The sequence below is a fragment of the Martes martes genome, assembly GCF_963455335.1.
Source record: "Martes martes genome assembly, chromosome: 4".
Classification (NCBI taxonomy): Eukaryota; Metazoa; Chordata; class Mammalia; order Carnivora; family Mustelidae; genus Martes; species Martes martes.
In genome coordinates this window covers 167328994-167350913 of record NC_137891.1, presented here as the reverse complement: position 1 = coordinate 167350913, position 21920 = coordinate 167328994, and the positions used below count along the sequence as shown (strand labels likewise).

The following is a 21920-nucleotide window of genomic DNA, read 5'->3' as shown; positions in this document are numbered from 1 at the left end:
AATTCACCTATTTAAAGTATAAAATTCAGTGATTTTCAGTCTTTTCCTTCTGTACAACTGTCACCACAGTCAATTTCAGAGCAGTTTCATCACCTCAAAAGGAAACAGGGTACCCTTTAGCTCTCAGGCCTCTCCTCTCAGCCCCCTCCCCACACCTCTTCTCCCAGCCCCAGGCAACTAAGTGTCTACTCTCTATATGAATTGAGTCATATAGTATGTGGTCTTGTGATTGGCTTCTTTCACTTAGCGGAATGTTTTCAGAGTTCATCTGTCATATAACACGTACCAGTACTTTTTTCCTTATAAAGGTTGAATAACATTCTATCTTACAGCTAGTCCATTTTCCCGGTGGTGGACATTTGTGATGTTTCCATCTTTTAGCTATTATGAATAAGGCTGCTACAAACATTTGTATACAGTTTCTGTAGGGACATATATTTTCATTTCTCTTGGAGATACACCTGGGCATGGAATTGCGAGGTCCCCTGGTAACTCTACATTTAACCATTTGAGGAACTGCCGGACGGTTTTCCAAAATGGCTTCATCATTTCACATTCCCACCAGCAGTGTATGACGGTTCTGATTTGTCCAGATCCTGGCCAACACTTGTGTGCGTGTGTGTGTGTGTGTGTGTGTGTGTGTGTTTGTGTGTTTATTCTAGCGGTCCTAGTGGATGTGAAGTGGTATCTTACTGTGATTTTGATTTGCATTTCCCTACTGACCAATGATGTTAAACATATCTTTGTGTGCTTTTGCTATTTGTTTCAATGTATTTCTTATTGCTATTAATCTTATTAATCTTAGCTATTATCTAATTTAATCCTCTTAACAGACTTCCTTAGAGCCTCTTAACAGTCAATATCCTCATTTTACAAAGAAGAAACTGATGTGCAGAATTAAGTAGCTTGACTAAGTCCCACAGTCAGCAGTAGATCTGCAATGATGTCACTCTTCTTAAAATCCTTCAAAAGTGTCCCAAACCTGCAAAAGTGGAGGGCTTTGGGATCTGGTGCCTACATACTTTTTTCTCTTTTTCTTTTCCAGTAGGCCTCCACAGGTCCCATGTCTGTAGCCACAGCAGCATTTTTATTATCCCCGAAGAAGGCATGCTGTTTCATACCTACCTGTGCCTTTGCCCTTGGTGCTGTGCCCTTTGACCTCTGTTTCCTGAATGAACTTCTACTCATGCTTCAAGACCCACTCCACTGGTACTGCCTTTGGGAACTTCTGGACACTTCTAGACACAGTCATTTACTTCCTTGATTTCGGAGTTCCCTTGTGCTAGGAGTATTTTCTTCATCATAGTGTTACTTGGTTTAAAAGCTTCTTTTTTCTCCATCTAGCTCTTTCTCTGAATCTCTCTCCTTACAGATACTGAGGTGTTCCAGAACACTGACCTTTCCCAGAGCCAGAGAGAGCCTGGCACAGTGTTGGTGCTCAATGATTATGTACTGAATGAATACATTTTTTCCCTTTTTTGAATATATGCCCTTCTCCTAACAATAGTATAAAAGATCTTTGCTTTAAAAAAGGATAGGAAAAGGAAACATAGATAGCTATATGGCGTTCAGAACAGTGTAAAAGTAATCATCGAGTCAAAGGTTGAAGTTGCTCTCTTTCTAACCCTGCAGAAGGCCTCCAGTGCTGTCGCGTGCTTGGCTCTCAGCAGTGTCTGAGCCATCAAGGGTATGACAAACACCTTTGTGTCCGCTTCAGTTCCTCCTATCTCACTGGTCCTGTTGGATAAGTTGCAATAAAAGGTTCTTACGGTTTCAGAATATTTGGGGGAAGCTTTATTTCAAAATCTGCCATGTATTTTCCATCATCAGAAGATACTTACAAACCAAACAAGGCCATAATTTTATCTAAGATCTTCTTAATATGTACATTAGAATAGTATCCTAAGCCTAAACACTAAAATTTTAACTTTCAGATAGCAAATCTTGTGGCATACAGATCCTATTCTCATGAAATCTCCTCTGTGATAACATTATTTTTAAAGATTTATTTATTTGAGGGCACCTGGTTGGCTCAGTGGGTTAAGCCTCTGCCTTCGGCTCAGGTCATGATCTCAGGGTCCTGGGATCGAGCCTGTGTCAGGCTCTCTGCTCAGCGGGGAGCCTGCTTCCTCCTCTCTCTCCCTCTGCCTGCGTCTCTGCCTACTTGTGATTTCTCTCTGTCAAATAAATAAATAAAATCTTAAAAAAAAAGATTTATTTATTTGAGAGAGAGCTCACACACGAGGAGGAGGGGCAGAGGGAGAAGAGAGAGAGAGAATCCCAAGCAGACTCCATCCTGAGCACAAAGCCCAACATGGGGCTCCCTCTCAGGACCCTGAGTTCACTACCCAAGCCAAAACCAAGAGGCAGACACTTAACCGACTGAGCCACCCAGGTGCCCCTGTGATAACATTGAAAAAATCTGAGTAACAGAACAGCCTATGTGTCTGTTAAGGGATGGATGGGTAAAGAAGATGTGAGAGAGATGTATGCAATGGATTAATATTCAGCCATGAAAAAGAAAGAAATTCTATAGTTTGCAACAACAGGGATGGACCCTGAGAGCATTATGCGAAGTCAAATAAACCAAATAGAGAAAGACCGATAGATACTACAGGTTATCACTTATATGGGGAATCTCAAAAATAAAGCGAAACTCCTAGAAACCAACTAGAAAAGTGGTTGTGAGGGGCTAGAGGATGGACAAAATAGGAAGAGGCTGGTAAAAAGGCACAAACTTTCAGCTATAAGGTGAATAAGGCCTGAGGATCTAATGTATAACACGGTGACTATAGTTGATAACACTGTTACTGTATAACTGAAATTTGCTAAGAGAGTAGAGCTTAAGTGTTCTCACAAAAATAAACAAACAACAACTAGAAAACACACCAAACCCCAATACCAGCAATCAGTGTGAGTGAGATGATGGATGTGTTCATTATCTAAGTGGAGGGACTCCTTTCCCAGTGTATATGTATCAGAGCATCATAATGTACCTTTAAATACCTTACGGTTTTGTCAATTACATTTTAATGAAGCTGGGGGAAAAAATCCGCACGCAAACACCCTGATTCCTAGAGCATAATTAATGAGGCAGTGTTTGAAATGGTTATATGGCAACAGTCGTTTCTACAGAATAACTTTTCCTTGGGGTGAGGTCTACAATAGCTAGTTAGGGTAACCTTAACCGCTTGGCCAGCTAGAACAGAGCTTTGCCGACTTCATGTACACTGTGGTTTTGAAAAGATCACTCTCTCTGAGCACACGAAAATGAGGGACCCAGTCACGTTTTCTTCTGCATCCACTTTTGTATAAGTTAGCATTTTACAGGCTTCAAGAAAATCTGTGGTAGTGAAGTTATAAAATGTTTACATTTTCCATGCAGTTAAAGAGTTTAAAGCGGTCTGTGTAATTAATAATAGTCGTGATGATGATGATGATTACCATAATAATAACTAACATCCAACAAGGGCTTGGTATAAGCAAAGCACTGTTGTAAGCACTTTACTTAGATGATTTTTCTCTTTTACTCTGTCCTGTAGCTCTAGAAGTTCGTTCTTTCTTTCTTTCTTTCTTTTTTAAGATTTTATTTATTTATTTGAGAGAGATCACAAGTAGGCAGAGAGGCAGGCAGAGAGAGGGGGGGAAGCAGGCAGGCTCCCTGCTGAGCAGAGAGCCCGATGCAGGGCTTGATCCCAGGACCCTGGGACCATGACCTGGGCCGAAGGTAGAGGCTTTAACCCACTGAGCCACCCAGGCGCCTTAGAAGATATTTCTATGATTCCATTTTACAGATGGAGAAACTGAGGCTCTAGAAGGTTAACTTCCCACGTTATCTAGTTAATGTGTGGCAGAGCCAGAATTTGCACCTGGACAGTCTGAGTCTAGAGCCTGTACCCCCGCATACTGACCAGTCCTGCTGTTCACACACTACTCGCCTGTCTGCTTAAAGTTCAAGGTAATTGATGTATTAGTATGTCATCTGGGCCTAGTGGCAGGAAGAAGACACTGCTCTAGAGTTTTAGCTGGTTTACTAAAGGGAATTGAGTGCTTACAAAATCACTGGAAAGGCCGGAAGGAATGGGCTCCAGGCGGGGCCTGCAGAAATCATTCCCAGAACCAGACTGCAAACAGGCCCTCCAGGGGGAGGGAATCAGGAGGCCACCACTGGCCCTGCTGTGTTCCAGATGGCATCGCTAGCTGCAGTTCAAGGGTCAAGAGATTGCTTCCCTGAAACTGCCCCTCAGTACCCACCAACTAGGGACGGTTGTCTCTACCAAACTTGTCTCTAAATAGCCATGAAGCTCTGGACCCTGGAAGGCTTTGCAGGAAAATCCAGTGTTTCCATAAATGTACTTGCCAGCATTAATGCCTAAGTAGCAGAAAGATGGCCCCTGCCTCATTTCTGTCTTCCAGATCTCACAGAAGAACATCTGATGGATGAATTCTGTTTCACATGGGGAAACTGAACCATAAAGGAGTCTGGGAAATGTGCTTTTTTATTTTCCAAAAGGAAGTTGGAAAGGATGCTGAAGGTTAATACACAAACCAGCTAACATCTGCTAGGGTAGGGGCGCCTGGCCGGCTCAGTCAGTAGAGCGAACATGTGACTCTTGATCTCAGGGTGGCAAGTTCAAGCTCCATGTTGGGTGTGGAACCTACTTAAAAAAATTTGTTTTTTAAAAATATCTGGGGGCGCCTGGGTGGCTCAGTGGGTTAAAGCCTCTGCCTTCGGCTCAGGTCATGATCTCAGAGTCCTAGGATCGAGCCTCACATCGGGATCTCTGCTCTGGCGGGGAGCCTGCTTCCCCCTCTCTCTCTGCCTGCCTCTCTGCCTACTTGTGATCTCTCTCTCTCTGTCAAATAAAATGTTTAAAAATATATATATATCTGCTAGAGTAGAACATGGTGGTTATTCCTAAAAATGATATGTCATCAATGTGTAAAACCTACGCAGGGCATAGCCTATGTCCAGAAATCAGTTTTCTTAAAAAGCCACAGAATTATCTTTGCTTGTCACTGTACAGACCCAGTACTAGTTACTGTGCTGTTAAGTACCATTGTTGAGATAGTAAAGCTATAGTTCTCCCAGTGGGGCTAGGTGATAGATGAGCTTTTAGTGTCGCAAGGAGTTGTTCTCAAAAATTATTAATTTTGTTCCCCCAACTAGTTTTCTGCTCAAAAAATTTTGTAATGCTCTAGGCAACAAAATGTTTTGAATGGTTTAAGTTGCCGGAATCCAGACCTCCTCACAAGTGGGTAGTTGATTTAATCGTTTTACTAGTTTAAATATACCTGAACAGCTCTCCTTTCTCTTTGGGTGTTTTCAGGATACTCATTTAAAAGTTAATGGGGCGGGGGCACCTGGGTGGCTCAGTGGGTTAAACCTCTGCCTTCGGCTCGGGTCATGATCTCAGGGTCCTGGGATCGAGCCCCACATTGGGCTCTCTGCTTAGCAGGGATCCTGCTTCCCCTTCTCTCTCTGCCTGCCTCTCTGCCTACTTGTGATCTCTCTGTCAAATAAATAAATAAAATCTTTAAAAAAAAAATTAATGGGGCGTCTGGGTGGCTCAGTTGGTTGAGTGACTGCCTTTGGCTCAGGTCATGATCCCAGGGTCCTGGAATCAAGCCCCTCATCAAGCTCCCTGCTCAGTGGGGAGCCTGCTTCTCCCTCTCCCCCTGCTACTCTGCCTGCTTGTGATCTCTCTGTCAAAATAAATAAATAACATCTTAAAAAAAGAATTATGTCAATTTAGGGGTGCCTGGGTGGCTCAGTCGGCTAAGCATCTGCCTTCAGCTCAGGTCATCATGCCGGGGTCCTAGGATCAAGCCCCATGTAGGGCTCCCTGCTCAGCGGGGAGCCTGCTTTTCCCTCTCCCTCTGTCATTCCCCCCTACTGTGCTCTCTCTGTGTTAAATAAATAAATAAAATCTTTTAAAAAAATAAGTAAAATTATTTCAGTTTGTTTTCTTCTTTCTACTTGCCTGTGTTTTCTAAATTTTTCGATAAGTATATAATACTTTTATATTATAATCAGAAAAAAATACATATTGTCTTAAAAAGTGATTCCATTACTTTAGTCAAGAAATTTTTGGCGAGAACTCTTGGCTTAATTGATTGGTTTAAAAAGCATCAAATTCATTTTCCACTGCCTATGGACGTAAAGCCTCACACTCTCCTTGATTAATGAAACTTTGTGGTCAACGAAGAAAACAGTCCAACAAATTTTTGCGGGGGGGTAATTAAAAAGGTCTGGAATAGAGTAAAAACTGAAAAATTGTTAACAGGTTGTTACAACTGATATTACAAATTGTGGTATACTCGGGTGCAATCTGGCAAACTGAGTAAGTTATAAAAGATCTGGGTGACTCCAGTAGGACTCTCTGAACATATGCAGTAGGATTTTTTCCCCCCACTTCCTACAATCGTACAGTCTTTAAGAAATGTTGAATTTTTCAACTTGAGTCTTTAAAGCTCTTCTGTTTGTTTTTTTGGCAAATCCTATTAATGGCACTTGCAGGAAAAGGGTGATGTGACATGTGTTGCTGTTGTCATAACCTGATCTGCTGGCCTGCCTTTGGACAGCTGTTGTCTTCAGAAGTTTATTTTATTGTCAAAGTTAAAAAGTATGTCTGCTTGGGCGCTTGGGTGGCTCAGTGGGTTAAGCCGCTGCCTTCAGCTCGGGTCATGATCTCAGGGTCCTGGGATCGAGTCCCGCGTTGGGCTCTCTGCTCGGCGGGGAGCCTGCTTCCTCCTCTCTCTGCCAGCCTCTCTGCCTGCTTGTGATCTCTCTTTCAAATAAATAAATAAAATCTTAAAAAAAAAAAGTATGTCTGCTTGCCGTTGGCTGTAATCCATTGTAATATCAGAAATCACTTCTTGCAGATTTTCATATTAAGGTTTCAGTTAAAAATAAGCCAATCTGTTTATTTCTGTTCATTCATCACCTGTGCCGATGATCTAGTTCACTGGAACAGTGCTGCCATGTAGTTTTATTTAAATAAGTAGCTATTAAGTACCTTAGCGGATGTTTCTGTCTCTAATTACAAAAGTACATTATAAACAGCTATTTGCTTTCTCTACAGGACAACCCTTCATATACAGAGTGTGTTTGACTTGGAATCTTCCCTTTTTTACTCCACTCAATTGACTTAGCAGGGTTTCAAGAGCAGCGTTCGTAAATTTTCAGGTATGAGCCATTTTAATTCTTGATATTATACCTATCTTAAATATATGGAGAAAAAGTCAAGTTTTGCAATTATAGGTTTTATATATCAGAGTATGGATTTGTTGCTTGAACAGTTACTCTATAAAACACTCAACGTTCTGGTTTTCTTGGCCAGGTCTCCCTGTTCACTTACTGCTAAATTTTTAATTCATTGCCTCCCTTGTGGGTGTATCTCCTCCATCCTCCCTTAATCAAAGATTCATCTGACGTAAGAGCTAGTGATGATCTAGACCAGTGGCCTCAATTTGTAGAGAAGGAAACGCAGCCTGGGAAGGTAAAGGTGAAGTCCGTGGACATAGAGCTAATTGAGTGGTAGAGTCAAGTGTCAAGTCTCCCGGCCCTTGTCCCGACAGCTGTGCAGGATGGCTCAGCAGTTAGGTCCTGTGGCTTTGGAGTCACTGTCTTGGTTAATATCCTTCTCTGTCCAATGGGGAGAAGAGTGGCACCTACCTGATAGGTTGCCGTGTGTGAAGATTAAAGACAATATATATTGCTGCTTTTATTATTGTCTGTGGCCCTTTTTCTCATTGAGTTGATCCCTTCACTGCTTCTTGAAACTTCCCACCTTGGCTAACGGTCACCAGGCTCTCCCGATTCTCCCCGTAAGTCTCTGTAGAACTGGCGTCTCGTCCCCATCTCGTCCCACAGTCGAGGGCAGTTCTTAGGTTCTCATCTCTGCCTCTGCTTCCGGTGAGCCCTTCCATCTGTCTTGGCAAATATCTTCTACTTCTCTGTCTTCAGGTCCAACTTACCCCCTGAGCTTCGGATCAGCATTTCCAGTGGCCCGTGCTACCTGATTTCCCACTCAAAACCAAAGTACTTAAAACCAAAGCCATTCCTTTCCCCCTAAACCAGCTCTTCCTCCTGACTTCCTAATTTCTGTTAGTGATACTACCAAACACCTAGGCTTTACAAATCACTGCGTTCTCTTTATAGCCTTCTAGCCTTCCACAGCCAGTGACAGGTTGTGGTACCCTCTAGTACAATCTGGCAAATTAAATAAGTTACAGAGTATCTGAGTGACTGCCGTGAGGCTTTCTGAACATATGTAGTAGAATTTTTCAATCAGCCATCAAGACCCACGGATTTATTTTCCATTCAGGTATTTTGCATCTTTTCCTTCCTTCCCATTCCTGCTCTCCTCATGGCCTTCACGCCATTAACCAGACCGACAGTTGCAAATAGAGTAGCTGTTCATTTACCTGCAAGTGGCTGGGTTCCTTTTCTCTCTTTCTTTCCCCCAAGACATACAGCCTCTTGACTTTGCATGATGGAGTGTCAATTTGTCGCTTGTTCATTTAGCGCATGAATCTTGACTTAAGTAAAGACACAGGATATCATTATTCTGGCTGCTTCCAACATGTCTTAATCTTGAATTACAGCCTCGATCTGGCTAACTGTGAGACTCATTAATATTGTACCCATTTGTTTGACAAACTCTAAAAAATGTTTATTTTTGAATATACTTTTATTATTCAGATCTCAAAATATTTAAAAGTATACCATGCAAAGTCCCCATCCCATTCTTTTTTCCTGCCTCCTGAGGCTCATCTCACTTCCGACTCACAACCGCTGTTCTGTTTCTTGTTAATCTGGTTCAGAGTTTCTGATTATTTTTTTCCCTTGCATATGTGTGTATACATATACATAATATACACAAACACAGATATATATATGTGTGTGTGTGTGTGTATATATATGTGTATACACACACACAGAGACATATATATATATGTATATATATAGAGAGAGTATGTGTATGTGTGTGTGTGTATATATATATACTCTATTCTTTGCTTTCTAAAAAACTTAACTGTATCATTGCCATCTTTCCATATAACTATACCCTAGTCATGGACTTTTTTCTGACCGTTCACTGCCACAAACAGTTCTTCAGTGAATAACCATGTACATGTGTCATTCTGATCATGTACCAGTGAAACTGTAGGATAAATTCCCGGAAGTGAAATTGCTTGGTCAGAAAATATATGCATTTGTAATTTTGAGAGCTATTGCAAATTTGACCCCCATGGGGTCGTACTAATTTATAGTCCTACGAGTAATGATTGAGGGTACCTGTTTTCCCACATTCTTTTTTTTTTTTAAGATTTTATTTATTTATTTTTATTTTAGAGAGAGCACATGAGTTGGGGGGTGCAGAGGGAGAGGGAGAGAAAGAATCTGAAGTAGACCCCACACTGAGTGTGAAGTCCCATGCGGGGCTTGATCTCACAACCCATGACATCATGACCCATGAGACTGTGACCTGAGTGGAAACCACAATTTGGATGCCCAGCCAACTGAGCCACCCAGGTGCCCCCCATTTTCCCATGTTCTTATCAATATTATCATATTTTTAGATTTTTTACTGCCTTGAGAGGGGAAAATGATCCATCAGTGTGGTTTTAATGTGCATTTATATTTTTATAACCAAGGTTAATCATACTTTCGATATGATAAGGGACATTTGTGTTTCTTTTCCTGGGAACTGTCCTTTGTCTTAGGGTTATTGTTCTCTGACTTGCCAATTTCTTAGAAGCTCAGTGGAGGTGACCCTTTTCTCTGATAGACTTTTTTGCCACGTTGTCATATGTCTTTTGCCTTTGCTTCTGGTATGTTTTGGCCATGCAGGATTTTATTTCATCTTTTTGTAATCAAGTGTATCAACCTTTTATTTTATGGCTTCTGCATTTTGAGTCCCAGGCCCTTCCCACTTTGAGTTTATCGTCTCCCATATTTCCTCTTAGAACTTCTATGGCTTTGCGTTTACACTTCCAATCTTTGATCCATCCATATGGAATTTATCCTGGTATGAGATGGAAAGTGTAAATCCAGCTTAATTTATTTTTTTCTGGAAAGCTAAAATTGCCTCAGTGCCACTTATTAAACTGCTCATTTTTTTCACCACAAGTTCATCATATATTAAATTCCCACCGATACTGGAGCTTATATCTGGATTTTCAAATATACTCCACTGGCCTTTTTCTTTATCACCAGCATCACGGTTTTAATTAATGAGGAAGTATAATTAAATAGATGTTGGTGCTAATTCCTTCTCTTTTGTTCTTCTTCTTTTTTTTTTTTTATTTGACAGAGAGAGAGAGATCTCAAGTAGGCAGAGAGGCAGACAGAGAGAGAGGGGAAAGTAGGCTCCCTGCTGAGCAGAGAGCCCAACGTGGGGCTCGATCTCAGGACCCTGAGTTCATGACCTGAGCCGAAGGCAGAGGCTTAACCCACTGAGCCACCCTGTCGCCCTATTTGTTCTTCTTTTTCATAATTCAACTAGCTATTCTTATTTATTTATTTTTCCATAAAACTTTAGCAGCAACTTGTATTGATCTTAAAATAACCTGCTGCTGTTTTTGTTACAGTCATGTTATTATAAAATATTTTAGGAAGAACTAACACCCAATATGTTGAATTTTTTTATTTCAAAAGTCTTGGCTTTCCATAGTCTCCTCTTATGTCTCTTAGTTTTCTTCTTATGAGTCTTATGCACTTCTTGTTAAATTTATTCCCAGGAATTTTATAATTTTGGTGCTATTGTAAACAGGAGTCTTTCATTCCATATATCTCTTACCTAATGTGGGGGAGGGTTGTATATATGAAAGTTACTGATTTCTAATACTCATTTTATAACCTCTTTCCCCTGCTTCTTGTTTGTGGTCATTTTGCTGTCTAATCTCTTGCATTTTCCAGGTATACAATCATATTACCTGCAAATGATGATAATTTTACCTTCTACTTTCCAGCAGTCCTTTTTGTAGTTTCTTTCTCAAGTTAATTGCCTTAGCTAATGCCTCTAGAACAGTGTTAAGTAATAGTGGTATTAATGGGCATCCTTGTTCTGTTGCTGACTTTACTGGAATGTTCTATTCAGATGCTGGGTTTTAGACTGAAATAAACATATTTTATCACCAACAAGCTTTTATTGAGACCAAATTATAGACCAGACTCTGTACCATAAGATACAGATTAAAAAAAGAAAATGAGTATGCGTCTGCCTGCCTTCAAAGAATTTACAGGAAAAGACAGATACACAAATTAGTGTTCTAGATGTCACAGTAATGTTACGCAGAGTATAGTGGAGGCGCAAGAAAGATTGATGGCTGATAAGCCAAGCTCCATGTCAAGATCAAATTCCAAAGAACAAGATACTAAAGCTTATTATTAGTTTGCATTGTAATATTTTCATTAAATCCATTAGAGACTGTCCTTGACTTTGGAGGCAACATACAGGGCAAGTCATGTAAAGGATCTTTATTAGGGGCACCTGGGTGGATCAGTGGGTTAAAGCCTCTGCCTTTGGCTCAGGTCATGATCCCAGGGTCCTGGGATCGAGCCCTGCATCGGGCTCCCTGCTCAGCAGGGAGCCTGCTTCTCCCTCTCCCTCTGCCTGCCTCTCTGCCTACTTGCGATCTCTATCTGTCAAATAAATAAATAAAATCTTAAAAAAAAAAAAAAAAAAGAACCTTTGTTAGTTCAGTAAGGAAACCGGTGAGGATACTGATCGAGCGCCTCGGACATAAAAAACATTAAACTAAGGCCAGGCGTACATCTAGACGTAGTCTCTACTCGTATGGATATTCCAGTGTCACAGGGAAACATACGCTACAATAGACAGATGCAGTCCAGCACTTGTCACAAAGTACATGTGTATGGTACAGTATATAGGAAATCGGAGTTAACATCAGCCCAGGGAAGTCAAGGAAAGCTTCCCAAGGGACGTGCTGTTTGAGCTGACTCTGAAGGAGGAGCAAGGGCGTCCTGGATTGACTGCCTCTCTGCCTACTTGTGATCTCTGTCTGTCAAATAAATAAATAAAATCTTTAAAAAAAAATCCATTCACACAAACAGGGACTTTATCCAGTAGGCAGGAAGAAGCTATTAAAGAGTTTTAAGCAGCAGAATCCAGGAAGATAACATACTTCAGGGTGGACTAAAGGGAGAAAGACAAAAGGCAAGGAGACCAATTAGGAAGTTTATTGTATTAGTTCACATATTCTCTCTAATGACATTTAGCATCCTCATATAAGGATTCACATGACAAATTCCTCCTACAAGTTAGTACCAGGAAAATGCTCATTTTTACTGGGGAAATGATGTGAGCACTATATAAATTATTCATTTCCCTGTTTTTTTGGTTTTGCCTTGGGTTCCAGGACAAATGGTGTTAAATGCAAAAGTACAGAAATCATCTCACCTCCATTTTAAATTTCTAATTTCTATTTTTAAAAACATTGTGTATATATTTTATTTAAAAATACTTGAAATTGCTTTTGAAAAGACAGATAATCACCTTGGAAAAGGATGAATATAAAGAAAAAATATAAATTCCTGAAATCATGCAGTCCCACCTCTCCCCAAGTGCATTCATCCTAAATCAGTAAATTTCTGTCTCCAATACAACAGAAATCATTCCCTTGCGAGGGGGCAAATTTTGTTGTTGAACAGCTGAATCCAGTACTTCTCAATTTGTTTTACCAAAGCCTGCAGTAAGAAATGTATTTTACATCATGACCCAGTACACACGTATTTGTGATTCTGCTTGTTAATCTATCTGAAGGAAAAAATTCATAAAAGAATTCTTACTCCTTGCAGGAAGTTCTAATATTTTAAATTCCATTTTGTGTTCTTTAAAGCCTAGTTGTGACCCACTAGATTGATTACAAAACCCACTAATGGATTGAGACAAGCAGAATGATAACTGCTGACTTAATACTTAGCAAACCTCAGTTTGCCAGCATGGAAGTATGAAAGCGCTAGATGGGGACACCTGAGCTCAAAAAATTCCATTAAGTTCTCATTGTTAAAAAGCTGTTCTTTAGGGGCGCCTGGGTGGCTCAGTGGGTTAAAGCCTCTGCCTTCTGCCTTCAGCTCAGGTCGTGATCTCAGGGTCCTGGGATCGAGCCCTGCATCGGGCTCTCTGCTTGGCGGGGAGCCTGCTTCCCCCCGTCTCTCTGCCTGCCTCTCTCTCTGTGAAATAAATAAATAAAAGCTTTTTTTAAAAAAAAATGTTCTTTAGACTGAGCTGCAGTCTGGCTTCTGAAGTCCCATCCGTTGGTCCACTTTGCTTTTCGGAACCACTCTGAACGTCCATTCAGTAAATACTGATTGAGCACTGTGTGCCAGACATTCCGCTCTGTGCTCGGGTTGCGGAGGTGAGCAAACCAGAGTCCTTGCCCTCTGGGGGCTTACAAGCTAGGGATCGTGTCCAGATGACTTGTCTGTTGGAACAACTGAAAGAAGAATTCTGCTGCTTCTTCATTGGAAGTATTGTATTGGAAGTATTGGAAGACAACTCTCATGTCTCCTTTGAATCCTTTCCCCCAGTTTCGAAACCATGCCTCGTAGGACATAGTTTCTCTGACACTAGCCAGTGAGCCGTAGTGATACAGGGACACTCCTCCCCGCTGCAGATGGGCTTGTCAAGATAACCTCTGAGAACATGACCCTGAAGCGAAGACTTGTATCTAGTGGGAGGAAGGGAGATATTCCAACCTTTCTGGACCAGGGTTAAGATTTCGGATTCCTTTCCAAGTGGTGGTTTTGAAGAGAGGAGTGCCATGCTCTGACTTAGGTTTGAGTAGATCCCTCTGGAAAAAGCAGGGACCAGCCAGGAAGTTAATACTGGAGGTCTGTCTACTCAGGTGTTCTTTTATGATCCTCAGTAGGGTTTTGCCATTTTTGTCATCTACTTCCTGTGCTTGTTAAAATAATTTCGTTTCAACGATTTTGTGAAAGTTTCAACTATTTTTTGTTGTATCTGCTACCTACCTATTTATTTTTGTGTATTAATTTTATAAGTGGCTGTCTTACCAGATCCTTTTGTTTCTAAGAGTTTTTACTTAATTGAGTTTATTAAGGTATAACTTACATACAATAAAATGCACACATTTGAAGTGTACAATTCAATGGGTTTTGACATATATTCGTGTGAAACAGTCACCGTAAGTAAGATATAGAACATTTCCATCACCCCAAATTTCCCTCCTGTCTTTTTTTTCACCCTTATGCCTTTTTGTAGTTAAAACCTCCTATCTGTCTCACTTGCAGCCCCAGGCAACTATTAATCTCCTACTTTTGTCACTCTGGATTAGTCTCGCCTGTTCTAGAATTTCTTATAATGGGGATCTCCCAGTATGTAGTCCTTTATGCCTGGCTTCTTTTGTTGAGGCTGACACTTTGGAGATTCGTTCAGGTCATTGTGTGTATCCGAGGTTTGTTCCTTTGTATCACTCAGTACTGTTCCATGGTAGGGATGTACCGTCCTGTAGCTATTCACCAGCTGATGGACATTTTCTTTCCAGTTCGGGGCTAATATGAATGAAGCTGCTGTGAAAATTCTTGTGCAGGTCTCTTAGTGGACGTATGGGTTCGTTTCTCTTGGGTAAATACTTAGGAATGAAATCGTTGGTTCAAAAGCAGGTATAACTTTATTAGAACTGCTCAACAGTTTTCCAGATTGTCTCATTTCATATTCCCACTGACACTGATGAGATGCGGTTTCTCTGCATTCTTGTCAGCACTTGATCCTGTCCATCTTTATAGTTTTAGCCATTATAGTATATGTGTAATGGCTTAAAAAAAAAAAAAAAAGATTTTATTTATTTATTTATTTGAGAGAGAGAGAGAGAGAGAGTGTGTGTAGAACCCAAGGCAGGGCTCAATCCCACGACCCTGAGATCATGACCTGAGCTGAAATCAGGGTCGGAGGCTTAACCAACTGAGCCTCCCAGGTGCCCCTGTGTGTAATGACATTTAATTGTGGTTTTAATTTTCATCTTCTGTATGAAGTGTATGAAGAATGCTGTTAGGGACACCTGGGTGGCTCAGTTGGTTAAGCGTGGGACTTGATTTGGACTCAGGTCGTGATCTCAGGGTCATACAGTTGAGCCCCTGGTCGAGCTCCACACTGGGCATGAAGCCTGCTTAAGATTCTCTCTCTGCAAAAAAAAAAAAAAAAAAAAAGATTCTCTTTCTGCCCCTCCTCTCCATGCTTGGGCCTGTGCTTGTGCCCATGCAAGCCCCCCCACCTCAAAAAAAAAAAAGATGTTAAGCATCTTTTTATGTGTTAATTTGTATATCTTCTTTTGGGAACTGTCTGTTCAAATTATTCGCCAGTGTCATATAGTTTGCCCTATTGTTGAATTGTTTGATGTCTACATATTCTGAATATAAGTTTTTTGTCAGATACATGTATTGCAAACACTATATTCTAGTTCATGGCTTCTCATTTCCTTAATAGTATCATTCAAAGTGCAAAATTTGACAAATTTTTCTTTATGGCCCATGCTTCCTGTGTGCTAAGAAATCTTTGTCTAGGGGTGCCTCTCTGGCTTGGTTGGACGAGTGTGTCTCTCTTGATCTTGGGGTCATGGGTTCAAGCCCCACGTTGGGTGTAAAGATTACTAAAATATATAAACTTAATAAAAAAGAAGGGGTGCCTATGTGGTGCAGTCTTTTAAGCTTCAGACTCTTGGTTCAGCTCAGGACGTGATCTCAAGGTCATGAGATTGAGCCCTGCCTCAGGTTCTGCGCTGAGTGTGGAATCTCTTTGGGACTGCCTCTCTATCGCTCCCTCTGTCCCTGCCCCCCCAACCCCCTGCTCTCTCTCAAATAAATAAACAAATCTTTTAAAAAATGAGGGGTACCTGGGTGGTTCAGTTGGTTATGCATCCAACTCTTTTTTTTTTTTTTTTATTTGTTAGAGAGAGAGAGCGAGCGAGCACAGGCAGACAGAGTGGTAGGCAGAGGCAGAGGGAGAAGCATGCTCCCCGCTGAGCCTGGAGCCCGATGTGGGACTCGATCCCAGGACGCTGGGATCATGACCTGAGCCGAAGGCAGCTGCTTAACCAACTGAGCCACCCAGGCGTCCCAATGCATCCAACTCTTGATTTCGGCTCAGGTCATGATCTCAGGGTCATGGGATTGATCCCCATGTCAGGCTCTGCACTGAGTGTGGATTCTGCTTGAGACTCTCTCTCCCTCTCCCACTGCCCCTCACCCTGCTCACACGTTCCCTCTTTCTCTCAAAAAAAAAGAAAAAAAGAAAGAAAGAAATCTTTGCCCACCCCAATGTCCTGAAGATTTTCTCCTATGTTTTCTTCTAGAAATTTAACTTTTACATTTAGTTTTGTGATCCATTTTGAGTTTAAAATTTATCTGTGGTGTAAAGTAAGGGTCAAGGTTCATTTTTTCCCCCATAATGGATACCCAGTTGTTCTGGTGCCGTTTGTTTGAAAATATTAGTATTCCCATGTTGAGTTATTGTGGCACCTTTTTAAAAATTTGATAAAATTAATAATATATTTGTGTGTTTATTTCTAGGGGGTTTTTTTCTTGCTTTTTTAAAATTAACATATATTATGTGTTTCAGGAGTACAGGTCTGTGATTCATCAGTCTTATACAATTCACAGTGTTCATCACAACACATACCCTCCCCAGTGCCCATTACCCACCCACCCCATCCCCCCCAACCCCCTCCGCTGCAGCAGCCCTCAGTTTGTTTCCTGAGATTTAGAATCTCTTACGGTTTGTCTCCCTCTCTAGTTTCGTCTTGTTTCATTTCTTCCTCTCTTCCCCTATGATCCTCTGCCTTGTGTCTCAGATTCTACATATCAGTGAGAGCCTATGATAATTGTCTTTCTCTGATTGACTTACTTCACTTAGCGTAATACCCTCTACTTCCACCCCTGTCGTTGCAAATGGCAAGATTTTGTGCTTTTTGATGGCTGCATAGTATTCCATTGTGTGTATATACCACATCTTCTCTATCCATTCAACTTTCGATGGACATCTAGGCCCTTTCCATAGTTTGGCTATTGTGGACATTGCTGCTATAAACATTGGGGTGCATGTGCTCCTTTGGGTCACTATGCTTGTATCTTAGGGGTAAATACCCAGGAGTGCAATTGCCGAGTTGTAGTGTAGCTCTATTTTTAACTTCTTGAGGAAACTCCATACTGTTTTCCAGAGTGACTGCACCAGCTTGCATTCCCATGTGTGTATATTTCTGGACTCTTCTGTTTCATTGATCTACATGTCTGTCCTAATGTTAATACTGCACTGGTCAGGGAGCCTGGGTGGCTCAGTTGGTTGAGCATCCTACTCTTGATTTCGGGTCAGGTCATAATCTCAAGGTTGTAGGATCAAGCCCCGAATAGGGCTCTGCACTCAGCATGGAATCTGCTTGTCCCTCTCCCTCTGCTCCTTCCCTCCCCCAGCTCTAAAATAAATAAATAAATAATCTTTTTAAAAAATACTGTACTGTCTTGGTCACTGTAGTTATATTAAATCTTAAAACCGTGTAAGACAGGTCCCTTTTTATTCTTTTGAACATTGTTTTGACTATTCTAGGTCCGTTGCATATCCTATAAATTTTAGAATCACCTTGGTAATTTCTACAAAAAGAAGCTTTTTGGATTTTGATTGAGATTACATAGGATTTCATCAGTTAATCTGAATAGAATTGACATATTAACTGTTTGGTCTTTTGATTCATGTATATGGCCTGTCTCTCCATTTATTTGGATCTTTGACATTTCTCTCAGACATTTTGTGGTTTTCAGTATACAGAGTTTGCATATATTTTAGTAATTCGATCCCTTAGTGTTTCATTTTTTTTAAAGGTTTTTTTTTTTTTTTGAAGATTTTATTTATTTATTTGACAGAGGGAGAGGGAACACAAGCAGGGGGAGCGGGAGAGGGAGAAGCAGGCATCCTGCTGAGCAAGGAGCCAGATGTGGGCCTCGATCCCAGGACCCTGGGATCATGACCTGAACCTAAGGCAGCTGCTTAATGACGGAGCCACCCAGGCACCCAGTGTTTCATGTTTCTTAATGTTTTTATGAATGTGTTGTTTTTTTTATTTCATTTTCTAATTGTTCATTATTAATTGATACAAGTAGAATTAATTTTTGTATGTTGACCCTGTATCTTGTGACTTTGTTAAATTCAGTTATTAGTTCTAGGAGAGTCTCTGTAGATCTCTGAGGATTTTTCATGTATATGATTTCTCTTGGGATTTACTTATTTGTACAGCAAGTAAACAGTGACAGACTTTTTTTCTTCCTTTTCACTCTTTTATCTATTTTTCATTTCTTATTACATTGACCAAGACCCAAGTCAATGTTGAATACAAGTGGTGAGAGCACAGATCTTCGCCCTGTTCCCTGTCTTGGAGGGGAAAGCATTCAATCTTTTGCTTTTTGTAGATACTGTTTACCAGGCTGGGGAAGTTCCCTTCCACTCCTATTTTGCTAGAGTTTTTATCATGAATGCGTGTTTTTTTTAATGAACGCATGTTTAATTTTTCAAATGCTTTTTCAGCATCTATTGATTTTTTTTTAAGGATTTTATTTATTCATTTGAGAGAGAGAGACAGAGTGCATGCACGTGCATGGGCGGGGAAGGAGCAGAGGGCAAGGGAGCAGCAGACTCCTCAATGAGCAGGGAGTCTGTTGTGAGGCTCGATCCCAGGACCCTGAGCTAAAGGCAGACACTTAACCGACTGACCCACTCAGGCACCCCTCTGCACCTATTGATAATCTTTTTTTTTTTTTCTTATTTATTCTGTTAACATTGTTAACATGGTGAATTGCGCAGATTGGTTTTCAGTGATTAAACTATCTTGCCGTCCTGGAATTAAACTTAGTTGTTGTTGTCTTCTTATATATTTGATTTACTAATATAATGTTATACATTTTTTGTGTCTGTTTTTACAAAGGATATTATTCTGTAGTTTTCTTTTCTTAGAGTGTCTTTGGTTTAGGTACCAGTATGCTGGCCTCATAAAAAGAGTTGGGAAGTTTTCCTCCTTCCCTGTTTCTTGAGTGTTTGTATGGGATGTGTATTATGTCTTCCTTAAATATCTAATATAATTTAACATTGAAGCCATTTGGGCCTGGAGTCTTTTTTGTGGGCAGATTTTAAAATTATATTTTCAATAACTTTATTATTATATGTTCAGTTTCTTTAATTGATATATGGCTGTTCAGACATTTTGTTTTTTCTTGCATCAGTTTTGACCATTTATATCTCTTAAGAAATGTGTTCATTTCAGGGTCCGGGGGTGGCTCAGTCAGTTAAGTGTTCTACTTGATTTTGGCTCAGGTCATGTTCTCAGGGTTGCGAGACTGAGTCCTACGTCAGGCTCTGTGCTGGGTGTGGAACCTGCTTAAGATTCTCTATCTCTCTCTCTCTCTCAGTCCTCCCTTCCCTCTCTCAAAAAAAGTGTTGGGGTGCCTGGGTGGCTCAGTCATTAAGCATCTGCCTAAACATCATGGTCCCAGTATCCTAGGATCGAGCCCCATGTTGGGGTCCCTCTTCAACGTGGAGCCTACTTCTCCCTCTCCCACTCCCCCTGCTTGTGTTCCCATTCTCGCTGTGTCTCTCTCTGTCAAATAGGTAAATAAAATCTTTTTAAAAGTGGTCATTTTGTCTAAATTGTTGAATTATTGACAAAGAGTTGTTCATAATATTTTGGGGTATTTTTAATGTCTGTAGGATCTGTAATGATGTTTCCCTTTTTTGTTGTTGTTGTTGATGTTTCCCTCTTTTATTCCTGATATTGGTAATTTTGCATTTCTCTCTCTCTCTCTCTCTCTCTCTCTTTTTTTTTAGTTAATTGGCCAAGCTAGAGGTTGATAAATTTCATTGATATTCATATCAGTTTTATTGCTATTGATCAGTTTATTGTTATAGAGAACTAGCTTTTGGTTTCATTGATTTTCTTCTCTCATTTGCTCGGTTTCTATTTCATTTATTTCTGATCTTGTCTTTATTTATTTTCTTCCTTTGCCTTATGTTGGTTATAATTTGATCTCCATTTTCTAGCTTCTTATGTAGAAGCTTAACTCACTGAGTTTTAAAACTTTTTTCTTTTTTTAAAATTTTATTTATTTATTTATTTTTAAAGATTTTATTTATTTATTTGACACAGAGAGAGAGCATGCATGCACAAGCGGGGGCAGTGGGTGGTAGAGGGAGAGGGAGAAGCAGACTCCCCACCAAGCAGGGAGCCCGATGCAGGACTTGATCCCAGGACCCCAGGATCATGACCTGAGCTAAAGGCAGACACCAAACCAACTGAGCCACTCAGGTGTCCCCCCACCCTTTTTTTTTCTTTTTTAATATAAGCATTTGAAACTATACATTTCCCCCTAAACACTGCTTTAACTGAAAACAACAAATTTTGATGTATTGTTTCATGCGGTTCAAAACACTTTCTAATATTGCTTGTGATTTCTTTTATACATAGGTTATTTAGAAGTTTAATCTTCAGTTTCCAAATTTTGGGGGATTTCCATTTGCTATTGATGTCTAATTTAATTCCATATGGTCAGAGAATATACTTTATATGACTGCAATCCTTTAAATTTATTAAAAGTTGTTTTATGGCCAGCCTATAGTCTATCTTGGTAAATGTTTGAAATGCACTTAAAAAAATGTATATTTTGCTGCTGTTGTGCAAAGTGTTCTATAAACATCAATTTGGTCAAGCTGGTTGATAGTGTTTGTCAAGTGTTTTATACACTTACCGATTTTTCCATCTATTTCCTCTATCAATTACTGAGGAGTGTTGAAATATACAACAATAAATATGAATTTCAGTATTTCTCTTCACTTCTGCCAGTTTTTGCTTTCTGTATTTTGAACCTCTATTATTAGGTACATAGATACTTTTGGTTCTATTTTCTCAGTGAATTAATACTTTTAGAACTATAAAATCTTTTTAGCTCTGGTATTGGCTTGAGCCTACTTTGATATTAATATAACCATCCATCTCTCTTATAAGTAGTGTTTTCATGGTATCCTTTTTACGTTTATTTACTCTTAATATCTGCATCTTTATATTTAAAGTGGATTTCTTATAGATAGCATATATTTGGTCATTTTTCATCCAGTCTGATAATCTTTTTAAGTGGAGTCCTGCATATTTGCATTTAATATAAGTATCAGTATATTTGGATACATATGTACCATCTTCCTGTTTTTTTTTTATATGTACCATCTTCCTGGTTTTTGTTTTTTTTTAATGTCATCTCTTTTTCTTCCTTTCCCACTCTTTTCCTGCCTTTTCCCTGTCCTGCCTCAAAAAAAGACTATTGAGTGATTTTTGTATTCTCCGCTTTATCTCCATTTTATCTCCACTGTTGGCTTATTAGCTTAAACTCTTTTTTTACGTTTAATTGTTGCTCTAGGGGTTACAACATGCATTTCCCTCATCACAGTATACATTTATCACTCATCACATATACACCAGTTCATGTATAGCAGGAATTGGCAAACTACAGTCTTCAGGTCAAGTCTGGATCCCTACCTGCTTTCATAAGTAAAACCCCAGCCATTCATTTACATGTTGTTTATGGTATATTTTGTGCTACAGTGGCAGAGTTGAGTTGTTGCAATGAGACCATTAGCCTGTAAAACCTAAAATATTTACTATTTTGCCTTTTACAGCAAAAGTTTGCAAACCTCTGATGTATAATGTAGTTTTGTTTCTCATCTTTTCTTCAAATGCTTTTTCTGCTTCTGTCTTTTCCAGAACCTCAATTACAAACATATCAGACCATTTAATATTGTTCTACATGTCACTAAGGCTCTGTTCATTTTTTAAATCATTCTTTTTTGTTTTACATGAAATAATCCAGCGCTATGTCTTCTCATTCATGGATTATTCTCCTGCAG

The 21920-nt window shown here is 40.0% G+C and overlaps 1 protein-coding gene across 1 annotated transcript in view; it reads left to right on the top strand.

Moving 5' to 3' along the window:
* Window positions 1–21920, top strand: part of ZBTB8A (zinc finger and BTB domain containing 8A) — a gene marked incomplete at its 3' end in the record, with an annotated part of 61110 nt that overhangs the window by 5329 nt on the left and 33861 nt on the right. The window contains exon 2 of the mRNA XM_080801718.1: window positions 7086–7189. The remainder of the gene's footprint in view (window positions 1–7085; window positions 7190–21920) is intronic.